The sequence below is a fragment of the Podarcis filfolensis genome (assembly GCF_964270895.1).
Source record: "Podarcis filfolensis genome assembly, chromosome: 7".
In the NCBI taxonomy this organism is placed as follows: Eukaryota; Metazoa; Chordata; class Lepidosauria; order Squamata; family Lacertidae; genus Podarcis; species Podarcis filfolensis.
Window position 1 is genome coordinate 33,494,798 of NC_139603.1, and position 13,047 is coordinate 33,507,844.

The following is a 13,047-nucleotide window of genomic DNA, read 5'->3' on the forward strand; positions in this document are numbered from 1 at the left end:
TAGGGTAGGTATGCCAAACTGGGTCTTTGACTTCAGTGAAATAAAGCCTAGTTTTGCCTCTGAGGAAGGGAACAGTGAGTGGAGAAACTGAAGTCTTGAGAGGGTTGGTTGAAAGAATGTGCGTAGGTGAAGTCTTCCTCAGTCTATCCCTGTGCCAGGAAAAGCCTCAACATTGGACAATGAGAATCGTAGTACCCAAGAGTCAGTTGAGTGAGGGGTTGGAGGCTGAATTTCACCTGCTGATTTGAGCTAACAAGCCAATTCTTTTGGCTACAAGCTTCTAGTTGTGTTTGAAATAACATGAGGCCGTTTTGAAGAACAGAGGGGGAAAGAGCTAAAATATGGAAAATATCAGTGACATGTAATTACTGGCTACTCTTTCCCTATTGATTTTCTCATTGATATACTTGCTGTTTGCTTGCATGTGTGATGTGTCACGATGACATTTAAGCCTGCGTTGTAGGCAACATTCATTCATCCAACAAATGAGGTGGGAAGATAAGCATTTTGAAAGCCCCGTTTCCCGAGAAGGCATCTGTGCACCACCAACCTGTGCTTGCTTTCTCATTGCAGCAGTAAATTGTTTCAAGCCTGTCGTCATGATGATGAGTTATCATTAGCCTCTTATCTCCGACAGAAGAGCCTGTAGTTGATCAACTTTCCCAGAACTGGAATGATGACAATCAGTCTGACAGAGCATGTCAAGCAGATGAAAAGGGGAGCTCGGAACGGCAGAAACATTAATGAAAAATAGTTTATTAAAACCCAGCTCCTTTAGAAGTTGATAGGAATTTGACTGAGAAAATTGTATAAATTTGGTTTATCAGGCAGAAACAATCCTTTCTTAAGTTGCATTCTGATATGGACTGAAAGTATGCTTTTTGTTACTGAAGTGATGTAAATATTGATGGCAAAATCATGGCATTAGAAGAACAAGCATCACCATTTGTCATATGACTAAAGCAGATGTTGGGGCAAAGAGGAGATAAAATGGAAAAGGACATGTGTTCTATCTAGTTCCCATGAAATCTCCATGGCAGCTTTTCTTTTATCTGGGTTTTCATGGGTGTCCTAAGATATTTTGCTGTCTGAGATGGAGTAGCAAATGTTCCCTTTCCATCAAGATGCAGCCTCCAAGACTGGTCATTTTATTTTGGCACCTGAGGCAGAAAATCCCGCAAGCGCTTCTTCCTTTCCCTGGCGGTAAAAATCCAACAATTTTAAATAAAATAACATTTTTTCTGCCCTTTCATTGCTCCCAAAACCAACTGCCCAAGACGGCTGCCTTTTCACCTTTAAAATGTGTGCGTAGTTTTGATCACAATTTTCTTAGTGTGTTCCCTAAGGATTTTGACAAAATCTTACAACATTATGCATATTTCTAAATGTTTTCAGAGCTCTTACATACTTCCTTCTTTCCAATATGGAATATGTGTGACTTTATTCTTTTCAGCCATGTGTAGCATTTTAAAAAAAATATGAAGTGAGGACCCAGTAATTAGAAAGACTCGTTTTATTACGCCACTTGCAAATTAGTTCACATTTTGTGATTCTTCATGGTAGACCACACACACATGCCTTGGATTAAAATTAGAGCAAAGCCACATACTCACCAGAATTTTGTCACATAGTTGCACTTGACTAGACTGTTTCACAGCACTGTTTTTTGTTTTGCCGAAGGAGGGCGGGTGTTGCATGTTTAACTTTTTAAAAATATTCTCAGGGAAACTTGCATGGCACAGAGATCAGTTTTGCTTTTCTGTGTTCCAGAAGATTTTATTTTTCTGGAGATTATATATATATATATATATATATATATATATATATATATATATATATATATATGGGAGGATTCATTGAGCAGCCCCACTTGTATTCTGAAGTAGCATAGCTGCATGTTGTGATTCTGCTGATTGTGTAGCTAAGCTAAAGACAAGAGTTGAAGTTAACTGGTGTCCTTGCATTCAGAGGAGAACTTTTGATCCAATAGAGATGTCAACTAACAGCAGAGAAGAGTAGATTGCTTTTACTGATGCCCCCTTCTTTCTGTAGCATACACACTGTTCTGTCCCAAATCTCTGGAGCTCCTTTCCAGTGTGTGTTAGTTTAGTTTGAACAATCGTTTGAGGAGGAACTAGGACCATTGCATCATGGTTTGATCCTGTCCTTGCTTGAACAAACCATAGTTTATACTAACCAGAGCTCTCTGGATTTTTGAAAGATTGTAAGGTGAGGAAAGAGTGGTTTTTTTGGGGTTTTTTTTGGTGGGGGAAATGAAATAAATCTATGAGTAGAAAGGTACAGTCATACCCTGGGTTACAAACGTTGTGGGTTGCACATTTTCAGGTTGCGGACCGCGCCAAACCCGGAAGTACCGGAACAACTTACTTCCAGGTTTCAGAGCTTTCACATCCTCAGAATGATGTCATATGCATGCACAGAAGCACAGAATTGCGTCATGCGCAGGCACAGACGCTGCGCTTCAGGCTGTGAATGCTGTGGGATGCGGACGTGCCTCCTGCACGGATCACGTTTGCAACCCGAGGTATGACTGTACAATAGCAAAGGCAGATAATCATACATTTGTTCTGAGTGGCTTTTTAGCACTATACCTAGCACATGATTGCTTAGCTGATATTTTTACTGAAGATGATTAACTTAATGCTTTCTAGATAGCAGGTGGATCTGCACCCCAGTGGATGACATGTAGAGATTTGCCACCTGCTTAGGCTGCTCCCCCTTGCCCACATTAACTTGACATTAATCAGCTCTGAGCCTTCAGACAACAGGAAAACATGTGCAATCTTAAGTGCAGCTTAATATTTTATCAGCAGCTGTGGTTGATCTTAACTGTGGTTTAGGGGAACAAGCCAACTTCAAACCATGGTTGATCCTGGCTTGTTTTCCTAAACCATCGTTAAGATTAACCATAGTTTCAGGTTTGGACATAATGATAAATCATGACATATTGAAAACAGAAGGCAATGCTCCTGATCTCCTTGGGTTTGCACTGGAGAAGGAGGAGAAGCACATCAGCCCAAAGTTTCTGCATTCAACATTAACCATAGTTTTGTGTTATGCTCCAAGCAGATTGCTAAGACCCAGTGGCTGAGAAGCAACAGTGGGAATGAGCTTTGGCCTTTGTAGGAAGCATGATGTTAGACGAGATAGACATCTGCTCTGAAGTAGCAGTTAAAAGTGCACATCACTACCAGCTGCTTTAATTTTTTGGTGGTATAATAAAATTTATGCCCCAGCCCTATGGCCAGGTATTCCCTCTGGGTGGCTCACAACAATAAAACCAGCACAATATTAAGCAAGAACCCAACACTTGTTTATAGTTAACGTTAATATAAGAGAGCTACAACAAGGCACAATTAGCTATAAGCGAATGAGAAATCTGCACAATTTTGGGCGCAAGTGAATTAGTTTTGCCTTGACTTGTCTCCACCACTAAACTGATGACTCAGCTCGAGCTATATGAGATCAATGCATTCAGTTTAGTTCAATAAATATTAAAACCTGTACAACAATGGGTTGTTTTTCTTTGCTTTTTAGACTGGGGCTCGTTCTCTGTGCTAAACTCTTCTGTTTATTATTTTGTGAAAGTCAAATTAAGTGTTCACTATCAGCTGTTTTTATACCCAGAGTGCTGGAGTTCTTTGATCCTAAGGCTTAAGAGACTTAAGGGTGGACAGGATAAATAAATTCAGTTAGGCCAGAACAAGTCATAAGAGTCTGGGCAAAACTGTGTGTGTATATGTGCAAGGCATGCCTGCATTGGAACAGAAAGGGTGTTGAAAGGCCTTTTGGGTGAACAGGCTGTGACTTTTACCTCACTCATTACCATCAACTGGGCAACACACTAACTCTGACTGTAGCTGCTGGGACCGTGACTTTTTAGCCATACAGTGGTACCTCGGGTTACATATGCTTCAGGTTACATACGCTTCAGGCTACAGACTCCGCTAACCCAGAAATAGTACCTCAGGTTAAGAACTTTGCTTCAGGATGAGAACAGAAATTGCATGACGGCGGCGTGGCAGCAGCGGGAGGCCCCATTAGCTAAAGTGGTGCTTCAGGTTAAGAACAGTTTCAGGTTAAGAATGGACCTCCAGAACGAATTAAGTACATAACCAGAGGTACCACTGTACCTGCCATGGCATCCATACTCTTTTCAGCAGCGAGGTAATAAATGCGGTGTGTTTCCTTAATTTCCTTCCCTTTGTATGTACTCTGATGCAATTTTAAATGAATGTCTCTGTATCTTTTTATCTAGTACTGCTGAACCAGAGATGTGAAAAGTTCTCCTAGGTGACATAAATACCCCAAATAGTTTTCAAGACCATGTTGATAATTTATCATGGCATGCCAAGGATCAGTTTTTTTAGAACTGATAATGTAGACCAATCCCACTGTGGAAATGTATCATGCAGGCTCCTCCTTTTTGGCAACTGGTGACATGACATCCAGAAAATAATTAATCATACGATGAAATCGTGTGAACTGTTTTTGACAGCCAGGAAGTCTATGTGGCAAAATCTAATTGTGATTGCTTCATCTAACGTAGCTTGGGGAGGATGTTCTCAGGACGCAATGTTAGTTTATTTGATTAATCAAATGCATATTATGAGCTCTCGTTTCAGTGGGTTAGATTTTCAGACGGTATTACTGACAGTGTCTCTAGGAGGGTCTAATATGAACCACAGTTGCATAGTGGTTAGAGTGTTGGACTAGGACATGGGAGACTAGGATTCAAACTCAGCCATGAAACTTGTGAAGTGACCTTGACCCTCTCTTAGTCTAACAGTTTCTCTGCCTAATCTACCTCACCAGGTTGTTGTGAGGATTCAGTACACAGCATATAGCACAGCAGTACTTCCTCCTTGTTTATATCATAACAGACAGCATCCTGTTCTTAAAATCATTCTGTTTTCCAAGCTGAAAAGCAGCCAGACCCTTGAACAGTGGAATAGCTCTGGGGCACCACCCCCAAAAGCACCAGCTGCAATTGCAGTTCTATCCATGAATGAATATATATAAAGGTAAAGGGACCCCTGACCATTAGGTCCAGTTACGGACAACTCTGGGGTTGCGGCGCTCATCTCGCTTTACTGGCTGAGGGAGCCGGCGTACAGCTGGTCATGTGGCCAGCATGACTGTGCTGCTTCTGGCAAACCAGAGCAGCGCACGGAAACACCGTTTACCTTCCCACTGGAGCGATACATTTTATCTACTTGTACTGCATGCTTTCAAACTGCTAGGTTGGCAGGAGCAGGGACCAAGCAACGGGAGCACCCCGTTGTGGGGATTCGAACTGCCCACCTTCTGATTGGCAAGCCCCAGGCTCTGTGGTTTAACCCACAATGCTACCCACGTCCCTGTGCATATATACACATATCCTTTAACTGAGGTGTACAAATGATTTTATGTACATACACCATCTCCTTAGACTTTGACATACCTGATGATAACTGATGGCATTCAATGTGACTAAGACTATGGGCAGTGCTTAGACTGCTTTACCAATACTAAATGAAATGGTGTTGGAGAGTGGCCTTTTTAACAGGCGGGGGAGGCCTATAGAAGGCCTGTTTGTTTGTTTTTATAAATAATTTTTATTAAGTTTTCATTTTAATATCTCAAAATAAACATTCACATAATACCATGTATTCAGTGACTTCCCTTCTTCCCCTTCCCTGGTTCATTTTGTTTATCTATTATTCCTGCATATTTTACTACATCCATTTTTGATGGTTCTCCAGTTTTACATCATTCAATTATTAATTAAACTGTTGAATTTATCTTAATGCTAGCGTTTTCAGATATGTACAGTTATTTTCCATATAGTCTGCAAAAGTGTTCCATTCCTCTTTAAATAAATATTCTTCTTGCTCTCTTAGTCTATTCATTAAACCTTCTAGTTCCACATATTCTATCATCTTAAATTGCCAATCCTCCTTACCCGGGACCTCTATCACTTTTCATTTTTGGGCTAACAAAATGTGAGGAGCTGTTGTTGCGTACATAAATAAGTTTCTCTGACACCTGGGGATTTCTGTCTGCACCATTCCTAACAAAAATGCCTCCGGACTTTTTGGGAAGGCTGTTTTAAACATTTTTTTCCATCTCATTATAAATCATTTCCCAGTATTCTTTAACCTTTTTGCATGCCCACCACATGTGGAAAAAGTTCCCTCCGTTTCTTTACATTTCCAACACAAATCCGATTCTGCTTTATACATCTTAGCCAATCTACTTGGAGTTAGGTACCATCTATGAATCATTTTCATATTATTCTCTTTCAGTGTATAGCATGCAATAAATTTCAAATCATTCTTCCAAAGTTTCTCCCAAAGATTTAGGTCAATGTTATGCCTTATTTCCGTTGTCCAGTGTGTCATTGAAGCTTTGACCGACTCATCCTTTGTTTCCCATTCTGTTGGAGTCCTGTTTGGAGTAGGCAAACTCCAATAACACTAGAAACTCCCAACCCCAAAGAATCACTTATTGTTGCAGATAGCTTGCCTTTCTCCTTCTGCCAACACACACACACAGGCCATTTTTTCCCCTTTACCTTGGTTAGAGGCAAAAGGTCAATTGCAGTCCTCAGAAACCAATCCATTTGAGGTTTGAAGGGTGTGTTGAGGGTCTGTTGATGCACAACTGCAGATAGGACAAGATTATTCCCTGCCTCCAGCAATGATCAGCAAAGGCCCATCAGAGCCAGCTGCATACCAGCCCCTGCTGCCTGTTGCACAGCTCCTGTTTTCTCATCTCTTCTCCCCACACCTAACAAAGGACCATTCATGCAACATATCACCCCTACTTCTGCACAGCTCGCACACTCTCCCCACCTCAGCTCCTCCCTTAGGAAATAATAAACCTAAGATTCCCATTCAAATGATTACTTAATCCATATTATTTTCTAAGTATTGTTTTGCTCTCACCTATTGCTTTATGTTTCTGTGTTTTGCTTCAAAGTTCAGAATATCCATAGGAAAATAATGATACGCTCTGAATGAAGCGCTGTACACTGGTAAACAGATTGATTTCTTTCCATTGCAGTCTTGATGCTGCAGTCTTTATTATTGTTTATGCTTTACTCCCTGACCCACTGGGGTTGCTAATGTGCAAATTCGAACGTTGATTAGATCGCCAATTAAAAGGAACACAAGCACCATGTTGTACACATATAATAAAACTGGTAATTTTATGTCTTGTCTGCTGATGAAGATAAAAGATGAGCTAACATGTTGTCAAAGAAAAACAAAACAAAACACCCAAGCTAACCTGAACCAGGAAAAGAACAAAATACAGCCTTGGTTTAAATACACCTATATTTGCTGAAATAAAATATCTCATAGATCCAGTTACAGAAGTCCTAACCATCATAACTGTCTTCCTGTGGGTCAGTGGGTCTGATTGTTAATGAGAAGCTTGATGGTTTGAGCTCACCCAGGGATGGCTGTGGACAGGATTCCTGCATTGTAGGACTAGATGGCCTACTGATTCTATGCACCGTATTTTTCGCTCTATAAGACGCACCAGACCATAAGACGCGCCTAGTTTTTGGAGGAGGAAAACAAGAAAAAAAATATTCTGAATCTCAGAAGCCAGAACAGCAAGAGGGATCGCTGCACGGTGATCTCTCTTACTGTTCTGGCTTCTGGGATAGCTGCGCAGCCTGCATTCGCTCCATAAGACGCACACACATTTCCCCTTACTTTTTAGGAGGGAAAAGGTGAGTCTTATAGAGCAAAAAATACGGTACTTTGTAGCACCCATACACACAGCTATCGCTAGCAGCAATAGATTACAATTCACAGGGGAGTCAGTGAAGGTCAGAACACTGTAACAAAGTACCACTTCACTTCACAAGTATGGCTTCATTAAATTCATGCGTCAGCCAATCTAATCCAGAATGCAAGCATAGCCAGCAAGAGAAGGGCCCCACAAGATTGTATCTCCGGCATCTGCATTCCCGAGACATTTTGCAGAGCATTTGGTTTTATTTAGATGCTGTTTAGTTTTCTGCTGCTTTTGGTGTTTTGAGTAGCATGGAATTTCTGAATGCTCCAAACCCCGTATTCTTTGGAGAGCAGGCAAGACTGCCAGGAAGGAAAGCCATTGATTACCGATCAGCAGCTGTTGATGTGCATGCTTTTCTCCAGTCAAGCTCTTGGTCACTAAGCTCTGGCAGAACATGGTTCCAGCTTGCTTATAAAGACGCTCTTGAAATGCTATGAAATATCTTAGCCACATCTCTTTTCCTTGAGGCTATATGTTTACTATACTAATGAGAGGGGAGGAAGGGAATGACATCAGTGATGCATGAATGGGAGATTGTTCATGTACCAGGTTACATCATCTTTTGATGTGCAGCATATGTCAGCAGTGCTGAAAGGCAGGTAACCCAAACCCTAGAGGCAGCTGTGTCAAAGGTACCTAGATGATATGACAGCAAACCTAATGCTGATAAGATTCTAAAGTTGGGATGTGTGGGTAGATACACTATGCAAGTATTCTAAATACAAGACTATAGTAACAATAGTGCAGTGGTACCTTGGGTTACATACGCTTCAGGTTACATACGCTTCAGGTTACAGACTCTGCTAACCCAGAAATATTACCTCGGTTTAAGAACTTTGCTTCAGGATGAGAACAGAAATTGCACATCGGCAGCAGGAGGCCCCATTAGCTAAAGTGGTGCTTCAGGTTAAGAACAGTTTCAGGTTAAGAGCAGACCTCCAAAATGTTCTTAAGCCGAGGTACCACTGTAAATGGTTTCCGCAGAAAGCTGACCTGTTTCTATTTTCCCTCATATATCTTAAGCAGAATTAAGGACGACTTGTAAGGCAACATATAGTTGGCTCAGTGTTATTTCAAAGTAGATTTGCTTCTGCACTAGCCCTTTTTCTCTGGAATTGACAATTCCCCCCTCATTTAGTTATCATAGAGATTCTGCACAATGTTGTTTTTAATGCAGGGCAATGGTCTCCAGATGCTGTGCTGTTGGACTGCATCTTCCGTCATTCCTAGTCATGCAGCCAACCATTGCATTTCGATCTTCTCCATATTATTGTCTTGTCTTGAGCAGCGCTGGCTTCAAACATTTAATATCTCATTAAAGGTGCTCTTTTAAAAAAATAAAATTGCAACCTCATTTGAAATATAAATGCTGGCAGTGAAATCAGCATTTTGGGTAAAGATACGGTAATTTCTGGTACAAATGTGGATTGTTTATTTATTTAGGAGAATTATATCCTTTCCTTTGATTGAATGATACACAAAGTGGCTTTCAGTAGATTGGAACAGGATATATACATGCATACGCACAAACTCAAATCCACACAGTCCAGTAACCCTTAGCTTCCTTCCTAGTGTTTTGTGCCAGAATTAATTAGATCACAAACTTGGAGATAATGTTCTCATTTCCCTTCCCTTCCTCTTTTTTCTTCTCCTTTTCCTTTCCTGTGTTTGACAACTTTTTTTAAAGAGGTGAAAAGAAAACCTTATTAAACAAACAAACAAACAACAGCAGTGCCAAAGTTGGAAATAAGACTTGGGCTTGTATTCTGACTTGGGTATATATTAAATTATTTGGCTTTCGCAGTAACAAATGTAATAGGCTAATTAGAAATACAAGTAGCTAATACTCTGAGTTATTTTTACAGAATCTGTGAAGATTAAAAGCTGAGAAGGAAGGGCGGAAATCATTTTGTTGAACTTATGTTTCCCATGAAGACTTTTGATAAAAAAAAAAGTTCAACGGAAAATGGGGAGGAGATGCTTGGGTGCACTTGCAAGATTGCCTGGCCTGCTAATCCTTCATATTTGGCTGGCTCCAGATTTTTTTTTTTAAAGTATTGAACACATGTTCTGGTACTGTTCAAAGGCCTGTGAGAGTTGGGAGTTGATCGAAAGCTCTCAATTCCACTGAAGTGGGTGGCCAAAGTGCAGGCGTTCAACAGCTGCACCGAGCCCACTGATCTTTGTCATTTATGAATTATTTTGCATGCCGTCTGGAACCAAAGTGGTGTCGTAGTTTTTAATAGAGGCAGTTGTTTAGGTACATAGCCAAAGAAGCACATTTTCTGCGTGTTATAAAATGATCAGCTCTTCAAAGGCTATTTTTTTCTCCTTTCCCTCCCTTTTTTGCGTTAGTGCCTTCCAGCTAGAATTCAGATGCAGATGTCTAAACTTTTAAGTGTTTTATTTGAATTGTTTTTCCTAAGTTGCTACTTTATGCACTTTTGGATGAATGTAGTGAAAAATGTGCTGAGCAGGAGAATTCATTCACTGGCAAGAACACCTCCTTCCATATCAAGCTGCCTGTGCTTTCATATCAGCCCATGGGGCCTCCTCATATTCACTACTTGGGATAAGGTACATAGTGGGTGGAAGCCCAGGAAAGGGCTTTTTCAGTGGTGTCTCCTTCAATCAGAGACTGAGCCTTATTTGTTTACAGCTTTAGGGGATTGGTGAAGACTTTTTCGAAGAATGTTTGGAGGAGGTTGCTGTTCTGGTTGCTGCTGTTGTTGCTACTAGTAACTTTTATTTGGATGTTGTGTGTTTCTAACAAATTGTGTTTTTATGGCTTAGTTGTTGGAACAAATTGGCTCCCGAACACTGCAAACCTGGAAGTGAGTGTTCCGGTTTGCAAAAAAATTTTGGAAGTCAAATGTCCAACGCAGCTTCTGATTGAGTACAGGAAGCTCCTGCAGCCAATCGGAAGCCGCGCCTTGGTTTTTGAACAGTTTCGAGAGTTGAATGGACTCCTGGAATGGATTAAGATCGAGAACCAAGGTACCACTGTACTTTTATGTACTTATTTTGTTATAAAACAGCCTTTGCAAAGGGTGGTGTGTAAATATTCTAAATAAGCTAAAAAGTGCTAATAGACCATACACTGTATTTTGTAACTGAAGCTCCCAAGGAGTCTTGCAAGGGCCTCCACATTTACAAGGCATCACAGAAGTCCAAGCAGGTCATACTTGTACAGGATGTATTGCACAGGGTAGTGTGCAGCAGAGGTTGTGAATCTTTCTAGGCTTGAGGGCCCATTTGCAAGCAAGAAAAACTGTTGTAGGCAGCGCACACACACTGCAACTGAGCACACACTGAAACCCACCCCATTGACTACTGTAGGATGCTTCTTTTAAGCCTAATTTCAGTGGAGGGAGAAAACCCTGTGAGTTACAGGAACCATATTGGTTACACTTGCTATGCAGAATGTTCAGTAATCAAAGCAAGATGCATTATAGTAATTCAAGCAGGAGCTAACCCAAATACAGTCATACCTCGAGATGAATGTGCTTCGGGTTGAGCGCGTTTGAGTTGTGCTCTGTGGCAACCCGGAAGTAACGGAGCGCGTTACTTCCGGGTTTCGCCACTCGCGCATGCGCAGACGCTCAAAAAGACGTCATGCGCATGCGCGAAAGCAGCGAAACGTGACCTGCGCATGCGCCGACGCGCCATCACTTTTTGCGTTCCATTTGGGAAGGATTCTGATGAAAAAGAGAAATAGTGCTGGATGTTCTACATATTTATGATATATCACCCAACTTCTCCAGATGACTGTTGCCGGGGGTTTCATGTACATATTTCATAGCATGGGGGACAAGATGTAGCCCTGCTCCACACCATGCCATAGCTGCCAAGAGCCACCATTGGCACCGCCTTCTCAAGACTGCCATCAAAATGAGAACTGGACAGCTGGGAGTCAGTTGCCATCCCAGATAGTCCATCAGAACTATCTAGTATTGAAAGCCACTGAAAGTTTGAGGAGAATTAGCAAGGTCAGATTCCTCCTGTTCTTTTTCCAGGATAGGTTATGCATCAGAGTGATCAAGCCTGTTCCATGCCAAAGCCAAATTTAAATGGGTCCACCCAATAATTTTCCAGCAGCCACTGCCATGAGCATCTTACCCGAGAAGGTGAAATTTGTGGTGAACATTTGTTACATTTCTTTGGGTTTACTGAATATTTATTTTAGGGCAGCATATCAATTATTTCCTGCAAGGAGGCATTGCATTTTGTGTTAAAAATAAAATAAATTATCTTCTGCATCCAGTTGGTCAGTCCTCTCCTGATAGATGCTTTATATAAGCTAGGAATGGCAAGGATCAAGCAAATATAGATGGAAAGCTGAACAACTCCTTCAAATACCTTTTCATTGTCCTTAGGCCTCAACCACTGGAATTCATCACAAAAATAAATAAAAAATTGGCTATATGGTGTTCTTGTAGTAGCTGCTGATTGTACTGTAGACAACATGACACCCCAGGATTAAGAGTGTGTCACATTTGTCAGCCTCTGATAATTCAGTGTATATGTTAGAATAAATGCAAAACAAAATAGAACAAAACTAATGGAACCCCCTCACGGCCAATTAGCATGCTAATGCATTTCATGTTGCAGGGATTCCAGGATCTGGGGTGGTATGGTGGGAAACCTCATGGTACATTCACAGCTGTTAAAATAGGAGAGCTGGTGGTCAGTAGCGACAGAGTTTCCATACAGAGGTGGAATACAGATGGGGGGGGGATCATACACTCACCATAAAGCAAATTATTTCATTGTTGACATAGGCGATATGTTGTTAAACGCGAATGGCTGTCATCTGTTAGAACCTGCAAGGAACAGTAGAGGGTAATAAATTGCCGAAGAGGCAGCTCTCAGGTGGCGTGCCATACCTCTCTTACTTAGCACGAAGGAGAAGAAATTAACTGCAAGCTCTTATACGTTGTCTTAAGATACATATTTAGTGTGTGCCACAGTGGCCCTTTGTGGTATATAATGGAATATCTGCTGTGGCTACATAGTTAGAGTAATAGGTTTCCATTGTTGCAGGCAGAGTAAAGGTTCTGTGGAATTACAGCACATCCATTGAAGCAATTTCTGTCTTAACAATAGCCTTCCTCCGTCTTACGATTCAACATCAGCAGCAATGTGGAATACTAACAAAGCACACTTCAGTCTAACAGTGAAATGGCTAACCCTTGTAAATATTCCTTGAGGAGAATTTTGTACGCTGCATCTCGT

General features: G+C 41.2%; 1 protein-coding gene across 15 annotated transcripts in view; it reads left to right on the forward strand.

The window, feature by feature from the left end:
- Window positions 1-13,047, forward strand: part of LOC310767168 (uncharacterized protein) — a 393,524-nt gene that overhangs the window by 186,115 nt on the left and 194,362 nt on the right. The gene's annotated exons all lie outside the window — the stretch shown is intronic.